Source organism: Siniperca chuatsi, linkage group LG21 (genome assembly GCF_020085105.1).
Source record: "Siniperca chuatsi isolate FFG_IHB_CAS linkage group LG21, ASM2008510v1, whole genome shotgun sequence".
NCBI classification, from domain to species: Eukaryota; Metazoa; Chordata; class Actinopteri; order Centrarchiformes; family Sinipercidae; genus Siniperca; species Siniperca chuatsi.
The window spans coordinates 18,878,640-18,899,513 of record NC_058062.1 but is presented as its reverse complement, the minus strand read 5'-3'; the positions used below and the strand labels follow the sequence as shown (position 1 = coordinate 18,899,513).

Below are 20,874 nucleotides of genomic sequence, written 5' to 3'. Positions count from 1 at the left end.
AAAATCACTTTTCGAACTTACTAGAAAAAGCGTCAAAGAACAATTCAGTTTGGAGTGTCTTTCAGACTTGTTCTTTTTGGCTTTAAAATCACTTTTCTCTCTTTCTATAGCTCTCTTTCAGGGACTCCCACCCACTCAAATGTACACACACACACACACACACACACACACACACACACACTATTTTAGGTAAGGCCTTGCACAGTGTAGGTTAAGTAAAGTGCTAGATGTCCTAAGATTCCTCAGCTTTCCACTGCTGACTCAAAAGTTGAGGGGTAACTTGTAAAATGTACATGTCTGGGTTCTGGGCATTGTTTGGATTGCATGTCCTGTTTGCGTTTACCTTGACAAAACCACTTTTCTCTTTTTCTACACCTTTTTTTTCCAGGGACTCAGGCTCTAACATACACACTACTTTAGTAAAGGCTGTTTTGTAAGTTTGTTTGTTGTAAGTGTAAGTTGGGTAAAGTGTTCAAGGTCCCAAGAAACCTCAGCTTCTTCACTGCTGATTTGTAACTCGAGGGGTAATGTACACTTTGGGTTCTAGGCATTGTTTGGATTGCATCTCCAGTGTGTGTTTACCTTAAGATCTATAGGGGCAGGAAGGCAGAGATCTGCCTGCTTCAGCTAGTTTTGTTTGGCCCGCTGGCTGCCATTCTTCCTCAGATGCGTAATGCAGCCTTGTAGAGTTTTATGGTTGTATCATATATACCATTCAGGCAAATTACCCCAGCGCTGAAGCTTTAAGGCCGTCCCGGGCCAAGTCTCCTTAGCCAGAACGTGGCCCCCTTGCAGCCAGTACTAGGCCCCCCAATCTCAACATCTTCTAAGCCCAAATCAGCGTCTTAATCTTGGGTGGCATTAGTGGACGATGTGCCAACAAACTGCTGCACTATTCAGCCTGTCTGTGCGTTGCCAAAACCAAGAAAACAAAAAGAGACAAACAAAATAACCTCATCACTCTGGGTCGAAAAGAAGACGAGAAAACACACAAGGATAGAGTTTCTTTTTTCTCGCAACACTCTTCCCTCATTCTGTGGAAGTGAGAGTCCATCTTCATGTCTTTCTCCCTCAATTCCTCTCACACTCGTTCTGTCTCTGCTTCTCTTTCTCTCTCGTGCTGTCGCTCTGTGGAATCCTGGCAGCCATCTTAGTGCTTGGCAGCCATCTTAGCTTTGGCGGTACCCATGCATTCCTGCTAGCTGACGGCACACCCACACACACACACGCTTGCAAAGCACACTCCCTCTCACACACACACACACACACACACACACACACACACACAGACCCAGTGGTCTTAAAGATAAAAAGACCTATAGAGGATATGCAATGCAAATGGGGTGAGGATAAGACCACAGGCATGTTTGTCTGCAATCCTGCAAGTGTCGTGTTGCCCACCCAATAGCATGTTACAGAGGGTGTATGAGTTTAATAAAAATAAGATGCTCACAGATGTCAGACACTCTCAAAGTATAAGGAAGGGCTGAAACTGGAAAATACGGGAATCATTCAGGGCAAATAAGGTGATCATGTAAGATGAACCAAGAATAAATGAAGCCTGAGGCCTTTCTTATCGCGGTAGTGCTCATCCCGACAATCCTGATCATGCATTTCACTACAAGCGCAAACCGTTCAAAGCATTTTAAACCTGTATGCCTCTGAAAAAAATCTCTCTTACACTATGTGACAGTTTCCAAGCCAAAATTCAGTGCCTAGTTGTCATGACAACAGGGATGGCACACCACAGTTAAAGTCCCTAATGATGAGTGGTTGTTGAAGCCTGTATGTGCATGTGTGTCGCTGTTTGGCCTGGCAATTAGTTCGAATGAAGATGATAATATAGCCTACTGGCATGGGCTCAATGTGTTGTTTTGTTTAAGTATTTCTTGGCACCAAACAGACTGGCGGTCGCTGTGCTACACTATAACGAGGTTGACTTTTCACTATATTAGTCTTTCTGTATTTTAAGGTGTTAAATCCACCCCAGTTACATTTCAACCAAATTTTCAAACTCGGCTTTCATAACTTTTCTGTTTTCTTGGCAAAATGTGAGCAGAAATCGATCTCTACAAGTTGTTAAGAGGTACATGCTCTCTACCAAAATTGTAAGAAATGGACATAATCATACAATACTTGAGAAGTGGCGTGATAAAACTTAAAAAGGGACAGTTCACCCCAAAATCAAAAATAAATATTTTTCCTCTTACCTGTAGTGCTATTGATCCATCTAGATCGTTTTGGTGCGAGTTTCCGAGTTTTGGAGATATCGGCCGTAGAGATGTCTGCAATTTATTTATTTTTTTTAATATAATGGGACTATATGGCACTCGGCTTGTGGTGCTCAAAGCGCTAAAAAATACATTTGAAAAACTAAACCTACCTTCATGGGTTTGTTGTGATATTTACTTTCAGACTCCCAAACTCTCGTTTTTCTTTATTTATTATGCCTGAATCTTACTACTGAGTGGCAGTAAGGAGTAAAGATCAAACTTCGAACTACCACTCAATCTCAGAAGAGAAAGACTTTGACACTGGCAGCTCTGTGTTGATGGGAACTGCTACCATGGTTTTTAATATATTTGGAATCAATACAAAAACACATGTATGTATATTAATGTGGATGCTAATGTTCACTCATCCCCACGCCCACACACACACACACACAGGTATGACACTGTCTGGGGTATACAGTATGTAACCACATGAGCATTTATTAACATGCTGGTTCAAATGCTTGCATGTGCACGCACCAAACATGGATACACATGCCTCCAAAGCACAAACATGCTCTTGCACACACACACACACGTTTAAATACAGATGAATCACGCTTATCTCCTGCACACAGTCGCCCCAAGGCCCCCTGCACATGCCCCGCCAGAGATAATACAGCATAGACACACACAGGCCATCAAATATACCATGCTATCGCTCTAATCACACACACACAAAGACACACACACACACACACACACACACACACACACACAGTGAGTTCATTTTGTTTCTTGGTCAGTATGCTGATATACACCTGGAGTGTGCACACAAAAGTTAACACTGGCTATACATTTATCACACTGTAGATGCAGACAGAGGCTAATAACTCACACCCAGGCTAATGTACACACACTCAAAACCACACTTACTTAATCACGCCATTCATCATACACGCAGACACAAAAACAACACACTGCCACACACACACACATACAAGTGGAAATCATTAAGAGACACTTGAATGTAAAATTACATACACATGCTCATTCGCTTAGTACGCAGGCGGCCATTGCCAGCGCTAATGGACTCATTTACCGTGCGCACATTCATATACGAGTGCACATTGCTCACACAGGCACTTTTTTATTTTGCTAATTTACCGAGCAGCTTAGAGTGTTTGTTTGTGCATCACAAGCACACATGAGCAAACAGGCCCTCTGTAATCTAATGTGCACTAAGTGAAGGGGATTTTTCAGACTGATGACAGACTATAAAATCAACATCACCAGTCCAACACTGGAGATAAAATATAACAGCTTTGGATGTTAAACTTGATGACAGTTGGAAGGAAGGAAGGAAGTGGCTATACATTTTCATAAATACGTTTTCACATATTCAGTGTTAACATCTTGGCTTCCTCAACATGGAAATGTCTTACTGATTCTCATAAAAAAATAAGGAGAAAACTTCAATAGCAAGGCAGATGCATTTAGTAATATGCAACAACTTCACCTCCCCTCAAATCAGTAACTCATCACATCCTTTGTTAATATTTCCCTCTGCGTCTCTCCAGCTTTTGTTCCATCGTTCTGCAAAATCTATTGTTCACAAAATCTGAAAAATAAAGAACTTTCCCCTGACCAGATAAATGCAAGCAAACAGACACATATGCCCACACACACTGGGCAGATACTTTTAGCCTGGATGAAAGGTGGGTAAAATACACACACACACACACCAGCTGTCCAGATGTAGCTAAAATATCTTTATTTTAAGTTTAAGTTTCGCGTGTGATTCTGCATCAGTGTGTGAGTGTTGATGGCAGAGAATGGCAGATGAATGACTGAGGTGAACTGTGCAAAGAGCGTGAAAAGTGAGCCCTAACCACACTACAGCAGCAGAGCTTTTTAAGGATAATTTCAGCTTATTAAAGCATGGGTCTTATTTGTGTAGTTTCTATTGGTAACAATAACAGTGGACTTACCAAAGTAATTGCTAAGATCAGGGAACACGGAGATATCGCTAAAAAGGAGTCTGACTGGGCAAAGAACACGTCAGCCACACAGATAATACAGATACATGTGCATTTAAGTGTTTCTCAGTATTTAATTAGCTTTTTTTTTTTATTTTTTTTTTTTATACATAATAACCATATTAGACAAACTGTTATTCCCTGCAGATTGTCTTTACTTGTATTAAAATGTGTGTGAAGGGGATCTTTAATGCAATAGTTTGACATTTTGGGAAATGCACAAATTATTAATACACTTTTTTAACTTGGAGACTACAATTTGTTTTAGCAGAAAGCCTCTGTTTCAAACTGTGGGCATGGAATTTGAAAGACGTGGGGTCAAGATCGATCGGCCTCTGCTGCATCGATTTTTACCCCCCTTTTTTTAAATCTGTTTCTCGCAAGTCCCCCAACTTTATAGTCGTGCAATACTAAATTGCTGGAGCTCCCTTTCAAATGGGATAAATGCCTATATTGTTTTATAAAAAAAAATGGTGGCACAGAATCCTAGGATCTACAAGGAATCAACAATCCTGGGAAAAATGTACAGGTGACTATCTCTTAAAACCGCTGTTTAAGTGCCCTTGAGCAAAGCATTTGTGCTAGAGTAGGCTGCCATGTATAAAATACATGTGACTGCACAGATTTGACTCGCAGCCTACAGCCCATGACCCCTTTGACTCTGCCTCCACCCTCTGTGTGCTGTGTCATTTAAGGATAGCTCCCCAGACATGGTTCAGTTCACAGTCAAATGATAGGGGGCCTCTTCCTCCTACCACTCGAGAGCTCTGCGGACAAATCTCCCACTGTTCTCTCCCTCTTCATCTCTGTCTCGCCTCTGCCTCTCCCTTTCACTCTCTCATGCTGTAACCCCCCCCCCTGTCCTCCCCTCTGTCTATATGAGTTTTGGCGTTTAGGCATTCCTGGTGGAGTGTGTGGGTACCAGCAGCAGCTCAGTCTCAGGGCTCTGGGTTAATGTGGGGATGCAGCTGTGGTGTTGCATCCATACATCTCTAGATGCGGCAGGGGGCAGCTGTGATTGGAATGCAGTGCACATGCAAATAGAGCCATATATACAGAAATACTAAATGTAATGTAGCATGTACGCTCGGCGTCATGCTGACGGAAGATGGATGTAAAGCAGACGGCGTACAGGCAAACTGCACTGACTGACACATATATATATATATATATATATATATATATATATATACACACACACACACACAAGTGTGTTTGAGTTTAAGTGTGTGTGGCTGCGCAGTCTCACCCACTCTCTCCACCCCCACCCCCATCCACCAGCCTCTGGATAAAGAAACCTAACAGCCTCCCCAATTGGGTTTCGCTTAAGAGGTTTATTGGTATGTTGCTAAACATTCTGACCTTTTTTTTTAATCTTTAATGCGCTTAAAATGTTCCAAACCCTCCTAATCCCCACGACTATCCCACACAGATGTTCACTCGGCTCTTTTATTGGACTTCATTTTAAACCTCTTTTTTTCTTCTTCTTCTTCTTCTCCTCCTCTTCCTCCAACACCTCCTTCATCCTCTCCACGTCCCTCTTCTCCACCCCTACGTTTTCATTCGCAGATTTGTTTCCGGTTTTTCGAAAACTACTCATCACCCTATGATTCCTCCCCCCTCCCTCCCCTCCGTGCTTCAATCTTATACAAGCAAAGCTCATCCTGACCCTGGTTTTTAAGCCAGTGGTTCTTATTGGACACTGCTGCAGTCGTGGAGTAGTTGATGGTACAGTATATCTGTCCCAGGAATGACCCCGGCTCACTGTGGTTTCGCCTTTAGGTTCAGAGAAATGAACACAGTTGTGACAGGAGGCCACTTTCTCCAAAAGGTGCCTCTGAATATTTCATGGGAATTTGTTTCATTAGATAATGTACAGTTGAGTGTAACAAGATAATAACAGGGGACGTGATCAAATCACATTGTGGTTACACGGTGTTCCCGCTGAGCCATTAGAACATCCAGAACAGCCGCTACACAACTGAGTCATCCGCTTTGACTTTGACCCTTTCACTTACTTGTGTTCTAACATGAAATTTTATTCAGTTTCTTTGTTTGTTTTTTTCCCACATTTAGAAGGAAGTTCTAACACTGGAGACGAAAAATAAAGACTGAAGGTATTCCGCTGCAAGAGGGTAGGTTTGGTTTTCAGATGTGGGGGACACAATGCAGTCCAAAAAGAAAAAGAAAAAAAGAATATTATACCATAATAAATGTAACATAAACTAAAAGTAGAAAAAATAAAAATGTACTGTTCATGCACTAAACTACTTAAAATCATATTCACCTCGATAGAGATGATAGATAAATCTTGTATTTGCGTCTTTACTACGAGGAGCTCTGTGCTTTACTGCCTCATTGTTGATTCATGTCCTCTTCAAGCGTCTTCTACGGAGAATATTAACTGCAATTAACTAAAAGTACAGAATAAGTGATTTGTTTTGTACAAAAAAAAAAAAACATGCAGAGGAGGTGAAAGTACTTTTTGTAGACTGAATTTCCATCCGGTGCCAACAACCTCCACCAAGAAGGTAGGGCAGACTGTATGTAGCCTGAGAGGCGAAACCCAGGGAAAAATCAAAAGGTTTTCCAGAGCACTCGTTGCCCCACTCTGCTGTTCATTAAACGCATTGCTCTGAGTGCACTGTAATAATTGAAGGCGACTCAAATGAGTGTATCAACATTTTTTTTTTTTATCAACTTTTCTCTTCACTCATTCAGATTTTGGCAGCTGGACAGTCAGAGAACAATATTTAGAGAGATTTTAGTGAGCAAATCAACCTGAAATAATAAAAGTGAGGGGGACAAGAATAGGATTTTATGAAGCAAGGTGGACAGGTCCCCCATCCCCAGTGACAATTACCTCCTTGGTCCACTGAGAAAAAAATAAAAATAAAAAAAGATCCTGAATTTGCTGAGTGACTTATGTCGGCACATGTTGTCCATGTTCAGGTTTATAATGACAAACAGCCTGCATCCTTCTAAAAGTACCCTGTGTTCTGTGACTGCAATGATGGCCCATTAACGGTCAATGGAGCAGCTCATTTTGGCTTACAAATCAAGACTGAGCTTTCAAAGATTGAAAGAATAACACTCTGGGTTTTCTGTTTTAGGATGGATTTTCCCCTCCGCTATTTTTGGCGCTTTCCTGGGAAGTTTATTTGGCTTCCATATCCACACCCTACCTATTAAACTAGCAGCTTCAAATGCTGGCAATTCCTCCAACACTATGGTGGTGTCAACAAAATAGCAGTTACAGGCTCTCAGGCTTGCAAATTCCCATCTTTTTGATCCACTGAAACATCAACCTTTATAAATCAATCTTTGTTCCCACATTCAGTGCAAAAGTGACAATAGTGCATCTCTATGTAGTTCACTGAATGCCTGGTATGTAACTCCATGTGACAGCACAGCATGGGGCGATGTGATTAATTGTGAAATGTGTTTCTGTGCTGGTAGTGCTGAAGTGTGAATGTGTGGGCGTGAGACTATAAATACATCAGTTGGTGGCTATGGATGTGTGATTGTGTCTTAAATACATTTATGATAGTGTATATGTGCAAAAAATTCTGGAGAGCACATGTTGGGGCACAGTTGGAGACAAGCGTGTAAACATCTGTGACTGACAGGCTGAGCAGCGGAGTGTAGGAGGGAGACAGCGTTCTTTTAAAAAAAAAAAAAAAAAAAAAAAAAAACACGTAACATGCGTGTGCATCAGCATGTAGAACCGCTCGTGGGAGTATGTGCACGTGCATGCTCCCCGTGACTCTGTGTCTATATGTGGGAAAGTTCAATAAATTGAGAGAGATAATTCTGCGTAAGATGCACATCTGTGTTTTTGTGTGTGTGTGTGTGTGTGTGTGTGTGTGTGTGTGTGTGTGTGTGTGTGTGTGCGTGCTGCGTGGCCGCCTGGCCCGAGCCCTGTGCCAGCAAGGAGCAGGTGTGGGGAGGCAGCCCTGCATTGCCCGTTGCCCATCTGCGTGGCCGTCTGTGTGCCGCCTGCGCCCTCTCTGTGCCAACGCCACACAGAGCCGGGGAGCCAGGGGGTGAGAGGGGGGTGAGAGGGGCCTAAAGGGAATCAACCATGGGAGAGAGAGGAGGGCAGGGGGTAGAAGGATGGAGGGGTTTGAGGGGCAGGGGGGGGTGTGGCTGGCTGGCTGCCCATGTATCCCCCCCCTTCCTCTCTCCCTCTGCCCTGTTTCTTTTATCTTTTATCTGTGCCTATGCAGAAGAGCTGTGATGTACAGGGAGCGATCAACAGGGAAGAGAGGAAGAGGGAGACACAGACAGAGCAAAGTCTCTTTACTGCCCTGCTTGTTCTCAGGGTAGTAAAATGCTTTCTGTACAACAAGTTTGTAAAAAAAAAAAACCCAAAAAAAACAAAACCAACCCATTGATATGAGGCTGGTGTTCTCTGACTGTTACAGTCAGAAAATAACGGCGGCTTCCCTGTTTGTGACTCCCCTTCCTTGTGTCTTTGCTTTAAACCTCTCTATCCAAACGTTGACATTAACCTGAAAATGCATCTGGAGAGAGGTGTCATTGCTCCATTTGGCCAGCAGATGTCACTTGTTGGCAGTGGGGGCACAACGCAGCAACACATGCTAAAGAAATCTGCCTTTCGCTGGGGGAGGAGAGAGCAGTGGGAAAGATTTCAGCAGGGCTGCCATGGCTTTAGCAAGAAGGGAGGGCGGGTGGGTTGGGGGTGGGGGGTGGGGGGGGGGGAGTAAGAGCTGAAAGCTCGCTGGCATATCTCGCTTCAGTCAAATTTCCAACTGACATATAAAATATCTGTGGCTCCAAAGAATTAACTCAAAATTTGAACAGAAATCCGTCAGTATTTTTCATACTGGAGTCATGGACAAAACATTCAATAGGAGATCACTGTTTTTTGTGTGTGTTCCTGATCACATCCCCCAAAACGTGCTTCCTCATCAAGTCACAGCTGGCCTGACGTCATGGACAATAAACACATACTGAAAAATACTCAAAGTCCATCCGGACTATACGGACTGGCAGGTTTGTTTAAACTGCACTGATGATTTGTGTATATTAAGTTTCATACAAACAGAACTGAGTATAAAATGTATAGCAGTGAGGTTCACAGCTCTGAGTGAAAGACATGAGCCACCCTGTGGTGCTCCCACGTTGTGATATGTATGTATATATGTATGTATGTATGTATGTATGTATGTATGTATGTATGTATGTATGTATGTATGTATGTATGTGTGTATGTATGTGTGTGCGTGTGTGTGTGTAGCAGGGTCTGGGCACAAGTGGGAATGGGGATCATGTGATGCCAGTTTTTGCCAGGGAACGGGGGAGAGAGACAGAGAACGAGGAAAGGGGGAGGGATATAGGGAGAAAAAAGCAGGGAAAAAAAGGGTAGAGAGGCAGACACAGAAGAGAAGTGGAGACAAGAAAAAGACAAAAAAGAAGTGAATGAGAGAGAGGAAGAAAGGGGGGTTGGAGGTGGGGGTTGTGATAGACTGAGAAAGAGGGGGAGAGAAAAGGGGTGGGGGTGGGAGGTTTGAGGGGGGATTGTGAGAGCTGTGGGAACGTTTTGCCTTGCCAAGAAAGACGTGAGCAGAGAGAATAAAAGAAGGAATGAGAAAGAAAGAGAGACTTGTTGGCAGAGCAGAGGAGGAGAGGAGGGTACAAGGGGGGAGTGAAAGCAGCAGCCTACAGTGGGCACCAGCTAGGGAGCAGACACGATCAAACCCAGCACTACAGGGGAGACGCGGAAAAGCAAACACACACACACACACACACACACACAACACCACAGCCACCAAGAGGCGGCACCATCACTTTACAACAAGCCAATTATTCTGAACTATTCTCACAGTCTCTCCCACACACACACACACACACACATAACCATGAATGTAAATGTGTGTGCTATGATCCAGGGACATCATGGCGACCTGTCACTCAAACCATGACTCTGTGTGTGTGTGTGTGTGTGTGTGTGTGTGTGTGTGTGTGTGTGTGTGTGTTGTGGGGACTGTAACTGCAACTTTTGTGACTGGAACGTTTTGGCTAGGCGTTTTATTACCATTCCCCACTGTGTCAGTTCCCCTCAGGACAAATTCTCAGCACCAAACTCGCAGTGGACAAGATCGTCAGGCTTTCAGAGCAAGTGGGGAGTGTACGAAAGGAATACGAACAGGGCAAAGCGGGCAACGGCCCTGGGTCCCCAAAAGCCCTACATTCACTGCGTGTCAGTTGGTTTGTGGTAACTGGTTTGTACAAATTGGGAATATCAACTGAACTGATACGAGCTTTAAAGCTGCTCCAATCAATATGTTGATATTAACAATGAATCTAATTATTACGTCGCTCGTTTCAACTGGCTCTATTGAGTGCGTTAGTGAATTTGTGTTTTGGTTTTACAGCCCGCAACTTTACTGTTTTGGTTCACTGTCACAGCTCTCAGCAACTTCATTTACAACAGCAGCAGGCAGCTTTCAGCAAAAAAAAAAAAAAAAAAAAAAAAAAAAAAAAAAAGCGCTCTAAAAACCCACTGTACACTACCTGCTTAGCACCAAATGGTAGACAGACACAGTTAGCGGCTAGCTGGTGAACACAGTGGAGCATTTAGCAGCTGAAGAGCCAGATATTTCCCTCCGGTGGAGATCAAAACAGAGCTAAAAGGGAAGAATATTGGACTTAAATTTGTCAGGTGGCCAGAAACACGACTCCAACTGAATGTTTATGTTGCTCCGTGTCTGCTCAATGTGTAAATAAGCCATTCTTTGCTAAAACGTTAGCCAGCTTGTTGCGCTGCCCCCAAGTAGCCAAAAAAATCCACTATGCACTTTAAAAGACACAGTGATATGAAAAAAAACCTTTTCCAAGTTTTAATCTCGTCGCCCTGCGTTAACTGTTCAGTTCTCTCTTGTTATATGCCAAATGTATGTCAAAAAAAGTCAAAACAAAATCCCTCTCTTTTCTCTTCCTGTGAAACGTCAAAACGTTTTTGATGACTCAGCTTGAACTTGGGGGCATACACATACATGTACTTACAGTAGATGCAGTAGAGCTGGACAATATGTTTGAAATCACTGTCATTATACTAATAAGGATATTTTCCAATATCAACGTATGTCACAATATGGCAAATGCATGCCAAAGCAATGAACTGTATTCCATTCACATCAAATGAGACCAAACTCTTCATATGCGTAAATCAAAAACTTCAATGACTAGGCTATTGATGCTTGCTTGGAATGACAACAGAAATTGATAATATACCATCACGATATGATTTGCTGAAAGTCATAAACTAACTTCACTACAGTAGCACTACAGTAATGGTATTCTATGCATGAGGAGATGTGAAGCTAAAGGTTTAATGCTGTGTGCATGCTCAAAGACACGTATATGCATGTATATTTTGACTGCATGACACTCAAAGCCAGACTTTACTTTCAGGCTTCAAATGTCATTTGAATAGTGTACAGGCAGTATTCACAACATTAATGGATGTCATCATGTTATCAACAAAATATTATTCAAATTACAAGACAACACTGTTTGCATCACACCCTTCAGTCTGATCCAGCCTGGGCCCGAAAACGCTAACGATTTATTTTGGGTTTGTGAACTATGCAAATAAATGCTCCCAAATCTATCTGGGGCTTGGAGGACGTGTTTTATGACGGTTGTAAAACTCCACACAAACACATAAAGCAGGCCTGTAAAAATAATGTGTGCTCTGCATAAATGCTCATTTGGACTAATGAATTAGGGGAGCGATGAATGGCTGCGTAAAACTCCACATCCTCCCTGGGTGATGCCAATGGAGGCATAACGTATGATGGGCATGATTTGTGAGTAAGTCTGCATGTCAGTGTTTCTACGTATGCATCTATGTGTGTGCTGGAGGAGGGGTAAGTGTGTTGCTGTGTCTGTGTGTGCTTCTCAGAGACTCATTTATGTGCTTGACTCTATGCTGCTCTTCTTTAGACCTTTCAGACCGGTGTGTCAAATAAGGACACCGTGTGAAAAGCTCTAACAAATCAGATCCGGGATAACACACACACACACACACAGAAGCACCGACAGTGGCTCAACATCGACTGATGCTACAGTAAACTTGGGAGCTGATCTGCATACATCCTCCTGAGATGGCGGGGGCTTTCCCAAGTAAGCCAGAAAGAGGTCCAAAATCACTGTTTCTGGGGAGGGAACAGCCAGATCTGCATACCTACAGCATGAACTGAAGATTTATTCTTCAGCTGACAGAAAGAGAGAGAGGGAGGAAGAGGAGGAGGGAGCAGACAGACACAGAGATCGAGACTAGCAGATGAGGCCTGAGAAAAAACAATCAGCCAAATGAGGGCACCGATAGAAAGGCAACCTTTGACCACCAGCTGTCTGGGAGTCACCGCCCAGCCGCATTTGTCAGTCTGTGTCCCCAGATGAACCCGGCCCAAGGGTCAGTGGCTCGCAGCACAGTCGTGTGTTTGTGTGGTTTGTTTCCATGTGCGCACACACACACACACACACACACACACACACACACACACTGCTGCGGAGTCTTCCAGTGTTTGTGTAAGTGCCCATGCATACGAGCTGCTATCTGTGTCAAAGCTGGCTTTATCTCTCAGGCAGATAAGGTGAGTAAACAACTGCCCTGGCCTTCCTGTCTCTGACATGCTAGCTGATTAATGCTCCAGCCTCCTGCCTTCACCAGATGCTCCCCCAGTATCAGGCCCAGGGCACTGGGACGAGCCACTCAGGCGAGTCCCAGGCTCCAGCTGCAGCCACAGGCCTGAGAGTGAAAGCCGATTACAGGAATACAGTGCATACAATTCTTATTATTCTGTGGTAATATGACCACCAGTAGAGTGCAAGATGCTGCTGCAGTGTCATTTATGAGGAACATCTAGTTTTCATGGGCTGACACAATCAGATTGACAGCATAATTGAATCAAAAGGCATGTCCATACATGTCAGACATACAGGATTAGCCTAGTTGGAGAGCTTAATGTCTCCACTCAGGCTCTCCCTCGGTCAAGCTGATAATTGGAGATTTATTCCGACCATCTATCAATCCATCTATTAATTTATTAACCCAGATAAAGCTTTAAAAACATTCCTGCCTCCCCCTCATCAAAATCAACACGGCGAAAAGAGATTAGACCGGTGCCAATCCACTTAGCGAGTTCAAAAAACATATTCATCAATAAGCATCACTGAACTCAGCCTTATTATCTCCGAGCGCAGCCTCTGCCTGCCGAAGTGATGCGTTTTAAAAGCTGACCTTGTTTGAAAAACTGACATGCACTGAAAGTAAATAATGGAGGGAAAAGCAGGAAAAAGAGGGGGGAGAAAAAAAAGATGACATTCTTTTTCATGCAGTAAAATAAGAAAACAGAATTAGGTCAAGTATCCATAAAGAGAGTAACAAAATCCTTTTCTGTAAAACGAGCTCACAGTTGACTAACGCTCGGTATATACTTCAATACAGACATTTTTGACTGTCACATATGGGTGATTATTGCACGTGTTGACTATGCCTGATAATCGCAAATGAAATGTTTTACACATCTGCCACCAAAATGTTCACACGAATAAGGCCAGTGCCATGGTAACACATCAGTTTCATGCATTGCATCCCTGCTAAATTCCACAACAAACCAGGGCAAAATGACCATTAAGTATATTAATTTAAATGGGAAATCCTGTCAGTCTGTTCTTCCTCTGTAAAAGGATGAAATGTCAGTGCAATGGCTGCCCTGCTGCCGATGGCTCTGTGGTATTAAATGGAGAGGATGTTCAAGTCGAGGGGCAGACCAGAGGAGCCTGCATCTGTTTGGCAGTGGCTCAGAAATGTCTAGCGTTTCACACTACGCCTCTGGGATCGCTGGCGAGGCTCAGCCAGAAGTTTATGAAAAACAGAGGGAAAGAAGGAACCAGGAAGGAGAGAATAGCGAGGGGGGGTGAAGTGATGGAGCGCAAAGGAAAAGAGAAGAATGAGCTAGATGACATGAGAAGACAGAAAGAGAGATAGTGGAGCGGAGGAGGTTGGACAGCTGAAATGAGAACGGGAACCGGTTTAGATGATGATGTGATTTTTTCCATTCTGCCTGCAGTGTGTGTGTGCGTGTGCGAGTGCGCGTGCGTGCGTGTGCAGGGGTTCTCCTGAGGCCCCCGAGGAGCCTGAGGGCCCTCGGTGGGATGTGTGAGTGGATTCAGGTGAGGAACAGGTGTGGCCACACATCAAAACACATGCCTGTGACTGTGCTAATTACACTCTGTGGACAAAGGATGATGGTATGTGCATATGTGTCCATGTGCACAATTGTCCACGCAGTACGTGTGAACCATGAATAATCTCAAGTTTAAACCATGTGCGCGAGGAAGCATGACTGCGTGTGTATATGTTATGTTACTGTAAGCACGCACAAATTCCTGTGTATTCCTTGGATTAACATGTGACAGGCGGCCCTGCCTTCAGTCAAGCCCAGTCCTCCACAACAAACCCGCTCCCCAGAGCCCGATCTTTGGTTTGGTCTCCGTCTCAGCCGTCACCACGCCTGCACTGTCTGCCTCCTGTCAGCTTCACTGAGAAAATACACGGCGATTTATAGCCATAACATAGGGTATGTAAACACACACACACACATATAGATCCATACAGCTTTCGCTAACGGGCAGACCAGATGAACGTGCTTTGGAGTTTTACTGTCCATTCAAAGAGTGGTTGTTATGAAAAAGAAAGGTCATAAAAAAAGGAGGTTAAGATGTTTTACACACTCATACAGTTTGTTGAAGTTAAGTTGAAGTACTTAGAATTATTTATGTTTTTATGTGACTGCCTGGTGGAGCACATGACCATAGATATTACTACGGAGGTGAGCAAGATACGTTAAAAATGATATATACACTTGCAAAAATTGTAAATTCGTCCTTCCGACGTTCTTAGTAACTACTAGCTGGTTTCAAACTAGGGTTGCACCAAGACTAAAAGGAAAGAAATGTCTAGGTAGTTAAGACTTTAGTTACACGTAAATCAGTCCTAGGAAACATCTGTAAGGGAGCGTATCTAATGTCTACGTAAGAACTAGCTTCTGTGGTGCAACTCAATCTCCACTTAGTAAACACTTGTGTTGTAACTAGGCTAAGTTTGCTGAAGAGACCGGGCCCTACTTTGTCATTTTTATTTTGTACTGTATACAAGAAACAGACCCGGTCCAATATTATAGACAAAAAATATGTAGTGTATTGTTTATGTAAAAATATATGAATATTATCATCTTTAGAGCATAAAACACAATACCAGAAAGCTTAGACAATCACTGGAAAGAATTTAAAATGCAATTTGCATTACTCTTCTGTGACAGTCAACCTTCTTGACCCAGACCGAATGCAATAATCCTCACCCATCTGGTATCTGAGGCAGGTTCAAGCACATTCTCTTCATTTCTATATATTACTTTGCTCCAGCCCAGTCTTCTTATATGCTGTACATACTATTCCACACAGCTCTGATAAAAAAACAAAACAAAAAAAAAAAAAAACACACAACAACTTTAGGTCGTATGAGCATGGGGACTTTGACCCCAGAGGCTGCCATCTTTCTGCATGTGGCCTGTTAGTTCCATTGTTCTGCAGAGGCACGTTCATCCAATAAAACAATCATGGCAATGTATTTATAAGGACTTCTAGAAGCAATATGAGCCAGACCTCTTCCGCTTAAGTTTGGATCCACTGTCAGACCCCCCTCAGCGAGAATGTGCACTAACTCAGGCCTGCAGGAGGGAGGTGGCAGCGTGTTTATTTTACTGTGGGCTGTATCTGGCCATCATTATCTCACACTGCAGAAGGAGAGCTGTAAACAGATGCTTGCGGCCCACTCAGCTGCAATAGTGCATCTGGCTGTGGCTGCAGCAGGGGTGGGAAAGAGGATCTAAGGATGCTGAGGTCGGTGGGATGAGAGCGGGGACAGACTGTGGCAAAAGTTTGCTGAGGTTGAGATAGAATCTGGGGATGAAGATGGAGCTGATTTTGAGGTTACGAGGGAGCGACTGTTATTTCTACAGCTGGCACTAGTGATGGAGCAAGGAGCTGGAACCGTGTGATTGAGGAAGGGCCTGTTCTTTGGCCTCGCTGTGGCCTGCAATATTATCACACCAGAAGAAGAAAGGTTGTTTTGTAATGGTCATAACACAGGGGGAAGCCATATCAGTTCAAGATGCTCTTGCAGGAAAGCTCAACAAACACTGGCAGTGAAGTTTTCACAGAGCCGCGTGGCCTAAACAAACTGCTGTGGAAAGAACAGAGAGGGGGAAGAAAGTAAGAAAAAAGGGGTGGGGAGAAAAATGAAATGGCGTCTCTGTTAGTTACAGTTGGGAGAGAGGGAGAGTGGGATCTGCTGCTTTTTTGACTTTAATCAAAAGCAGAGACGCTCTGCAGTGGAAAAAGCATGACGAAAAGCAAAGTTCACATGAGCTAAAGGCAGGGAGGGGGAGGCAGGGATGGGGGGGGGGCAGAGACAAACAAACAGACAACTACTGATGAACAGCTGCACAGAGCACTTCACTGACAGAGAGGGCGAGGGAGAAGGAGAAGGAAAGAGGGGAAAGAAAGAAAGGGAGAGCACCCTAGTTACAAAAATGGAAAGTCCACATTTTAGAGCAGTATGGAAATATGGTCCTCATTTCATGATTCAATTCCCGCTCCCTCCCTTTTTCCCTCCTTCTCTAACTACCCCTTTCCCTACCAAACTCTCTTGCTCTCTTTTGCAGCTGCAGCCGGGTTATAAAAGCCTGTTAAAACACAGGAAGACCAGTAAAATGGATTGAAAAATAGCAGGAGGGAGGTCTTTGGTTGAGCCAGGGAATGGAGCAGAAAACTTGATAAGAGAAAAATGCTAAATGAAAGTCTAAACATAAAAGTGGTATAAATTTCAATCACTGTAAAGTTAACAGATGTGTACTGCTTGTGAATTGACATGTTTTGCTCAACTTTTACTGTTGTATCAGCCCAAAAAAGTCCATAAAAAAATCATCTTTAGATTTAGAAAATGTAATCGTTTATCTACAATTGTGTTGTTCAAAATCTCTAAATGTTCGTGCAGCTGCAAAACTTCCACAGGAGACATAAAATCGAACTTCTTCTGCTGACTCTCTCTGACTTTCTGAATATAGGAACAGTTTTCTACTTTGCCAAAACACCATCAGCCTCCACGTCCATCCCTCACTTTAATCTCCAACTCATCTTCCCATCATCTTCTCCTCATCCCTCCCTCATCCCTCCATTGCGTGTGCAGTAAGACACATGCAACATTTCAGGGCTGCTGCAAAGCCCCTTGTTGACTGTCTGAAAAGTGACGAGCAACCCGGTCAGCCGCGGTCTCTGCGACCCTGTCGGGGCTCATCCCAGCCTCGTCTCCCATGTCTTCCCCTCATACAAGTCTAATCCCAGCGGCTTTACATCTTAAAACTTTTCCCCCCTCCGGCTCAGGACCTGCGCCAGGGAGAAATTAAAAATGTGCCCTAAGAAGCTGAAGAAGCAGGCTTTTCCATGGAAACTAACATTAACCCCGCTGACATTACACATCCTATAACGCCGAGCACATCCCTGAGTATCAAAGCCACCATTGGCTCTGCCTACACATGCTCTTCTGCGTCTTCCCATGCAAAGTCTTGTCCTCAAATCACACCCTGATGCGCACTCTCTCCCTTCATCTGCTTTTGTTTTTTTCACTCTGCTATCCATAGACAGTTATTTTCTCCGCTTATTCCACTTTCACTCTTTCCTCCTCTACCAGGTCGTACTCAGTTCTTCTCCACAATTCACCTCCCTCCCTGCTCAAAGCACCAAGTTAGGCCAGGCAGTTCATTATTTTAAATTTACGGCCTGTCCGTTTGGCCTGCCTCGAGGAGGAATAAAATCAGGCTTTGGTTGGCGTGGTGATCTGGGGCCAAACCCAAAGTCCCTCCTCCTACCCTTTTACAGTTTAATATAAAGTCATATCAAATTAAATTTAACGAATAAAAAAAAAAAACTCCTGCGTGCCAAGGGCTCTACTTTACAAAAGCACATACACACACACCTCAACTCAGCGCGTATAGTATATACACACAGACAGACTTGCAACTCAACACTGAACTGCCCTCTGCCCTCTTTAGAGGATATAACTCAATTTGGCAAGTGTGCAGTACTCTATGCGTGTGTGTGTGTGTGCATGTAAACTCTTGTGTGTGGGGGGTAAAAAGAGACTGGGGATCATTCATCAAGTGGAAAAAAGCATAAATGTGGGCACATAAAAACGTGTATGAGCACTCACTCTTACTATAAACCTAAAATAGACAGTAACATCATGTAACTGTATTTGCATGTGGAGGAGTACCATGAATGTCAGTGTGTGTATTGTATGTGTGTGTATTGACCCACATCTATTAACCCGCAGCCAACACTGCCACTGAATAGAATAGAGAAGGCTGTATTTTAAATGGATCAGACTCCATGGTAATACAAAATAATGATGGTTGCGCTATATCAAGGCCCACAAAGCCTTCCTATCCCTACATGCTCATAGGTCCTCTGGGGATTTCAGCCATTTGAAAATATTTTAAAGAGGCCCGATTGCCCCCAGCTCAGCGGCTCAGAGAAGCCTTAAAACCCTGCAGCTAAATCCTGGGGTTATGTAAGGTAAAGCCCTAAATCTCACCGCGCCTGATGTTACATATTACTGTAATTGCAAATGAGAAAAAAAAAAAAAAAAAAAAAAAACTAAAGAAAAAAATACAGGGTGGGGTGGGGGTGAAGAAATGCAAAGTCAAGGGGCTTTGAGGGCTAGTGGAGGGAGGAAAGAAGAGGAAAGGAAATGAGGGAGGTGTGAGAGGATGGATGGAGTTGTGGAAAGAGGAAAGATGGAATCAGGAACCGATCAGGGGAAAGAATGAGAAGGGTACTTCTCTGACACACCGGGTCTCTGATGTATACTCTCTCGCTCGCTTTCTCCTCAGTTCTGCCGTTTGTGTGACACTCTTCCCTTTCAGCAGACAGAGCGCACTCAGAGGGAAAGTCAGAGTGCTGGCCAAAACCGTGGACTAAAAAGGAAATCCAATAAAACTTAGTCTGCATTTATCATCTGTCCACCTTACATCGTCTGTCATCTTCCAACCCAAACCCTCCAGGGGCCGAGAGAATCAGGCCTACACATGTAAACACAAATGCAAGCCTGAGAAGACATTATAAAAGCACTGCCATTAAAAAAAACCCCATCCATGTCACTTTAAACTCCACTATTTCTTCACGTCTGTACATAGTTTTTCTGTGTGTTTTCTGTGCGTGCGTCTCTGCATGTATGAATCTAAAATGTGTGTGGAGGCGGATAAGGCAGTTAACATTATGATCAGGGCGCATGATGCAATGCATCGTCTGAAGATGTAAACAGGCTTTAGAGTCAGTCACATGAGGAGTTTCTGAAAAAAAAGGAGCTTTTTACAGCGTGCAACGCCCGGAGGCAAATAGGGTCTGAGGCACTTGACTGCGATAGCAAATGTTAAACATCTCCTTTAAATCTGCCGACGCAAAATTAAGGCTTTCAACATTTCAAGTTGCAAAAGGTACTGCTAAATCTTAGCCTTTTTATTACGTACAGGTTACTTTACTACACATTGAGAAAATAAAAAAATCAACATGAATGAATACTAAATTGTTTTGAGTAATAAGACTAAAAGTCTACAGCCATGCTAGTGGCTCTGTGAGACTGTATTTAGGTAAACCAAATGCCAATGTCAGCATGTTAATAGGTTAGCAGGTATAATGTTTGCCATGTTCACCATCTTCAACATTTGCTAATTAGAAATAAGCACAAAGTACAGCTGAAGCTGATGGGAATGTCATTAGCTTTGCAAGTCATTTGGTCATAAAACAAAGTATTGTACAAATTAAAATCTTGACCTGATGATGGCGCTAAATGAAATCATTATGATTCATGCTCTGGGAACCATGAATGTCTGTACCAAATTTCATGGCAATCCATTCCATGGCTGTCATGACATTTCACTAAAAGCCAAAAATGTCAACCTGCTGGTGGTAGAAGAGGAAAAGTCAAGGGATGACCAGTATCATAAGGATTCTTCCTGTGAGGACCATGAAGGTCTGCAAAAAAATTCAGGGCAATCCATCAAATGGTGGTTGAGATATTTCAGTTGAACAACCAACTCACAGACCAACACTGCTATTCTTAGAGCCATGTCGCTAGCATGGCTCAAGTCCACAGAGAACAAGTAGAATAGACTTAAAAGAAAAAAGGAAAGTCATTGTTTGAGACTGCTAATGCCTCTGGGAATCATCCCCAAAGCGGGACCCACACAGCCTTACAGCCATGTAACCCAGTCTGATGCTATACCCATTAAACATCATAATGAAATCAAGCGTGCATTACCACTGGCACCAGAGACTGAATTATACCTCACTGTGGATTAGAGGTCCGTCGGCAGTGCAAACTCAAGAAAAGGATAGAGAGTGAGAGAAGAGGAAGAAGGTCGAAGGAGGGGTGGCTAAATGCCGCTCATGTAGATCACTCACACAGCCAGTGTCATTGGCTGCCATCCAAGAGAAGGCCAGTCAACAAAGGGACTGTGAAAAGAGGA

At 43.5% G+C, this 20,874-nt stretch overlaps 1 protein-coding gene across 18 annotated transcripts in view; it reads right to left on the bottom strand.

Moving 5' to 3' along the window:
- The window catches only part of nfixb (nuclear factor I/Xb), a 141,532-nt gene that overhangs the window by 33,807 nt on the left and 86,851 nt on the right, over positions 1-20,874 (bottom strand). The gene's annotated exons all lie outside the window — the stretch shown is intronic.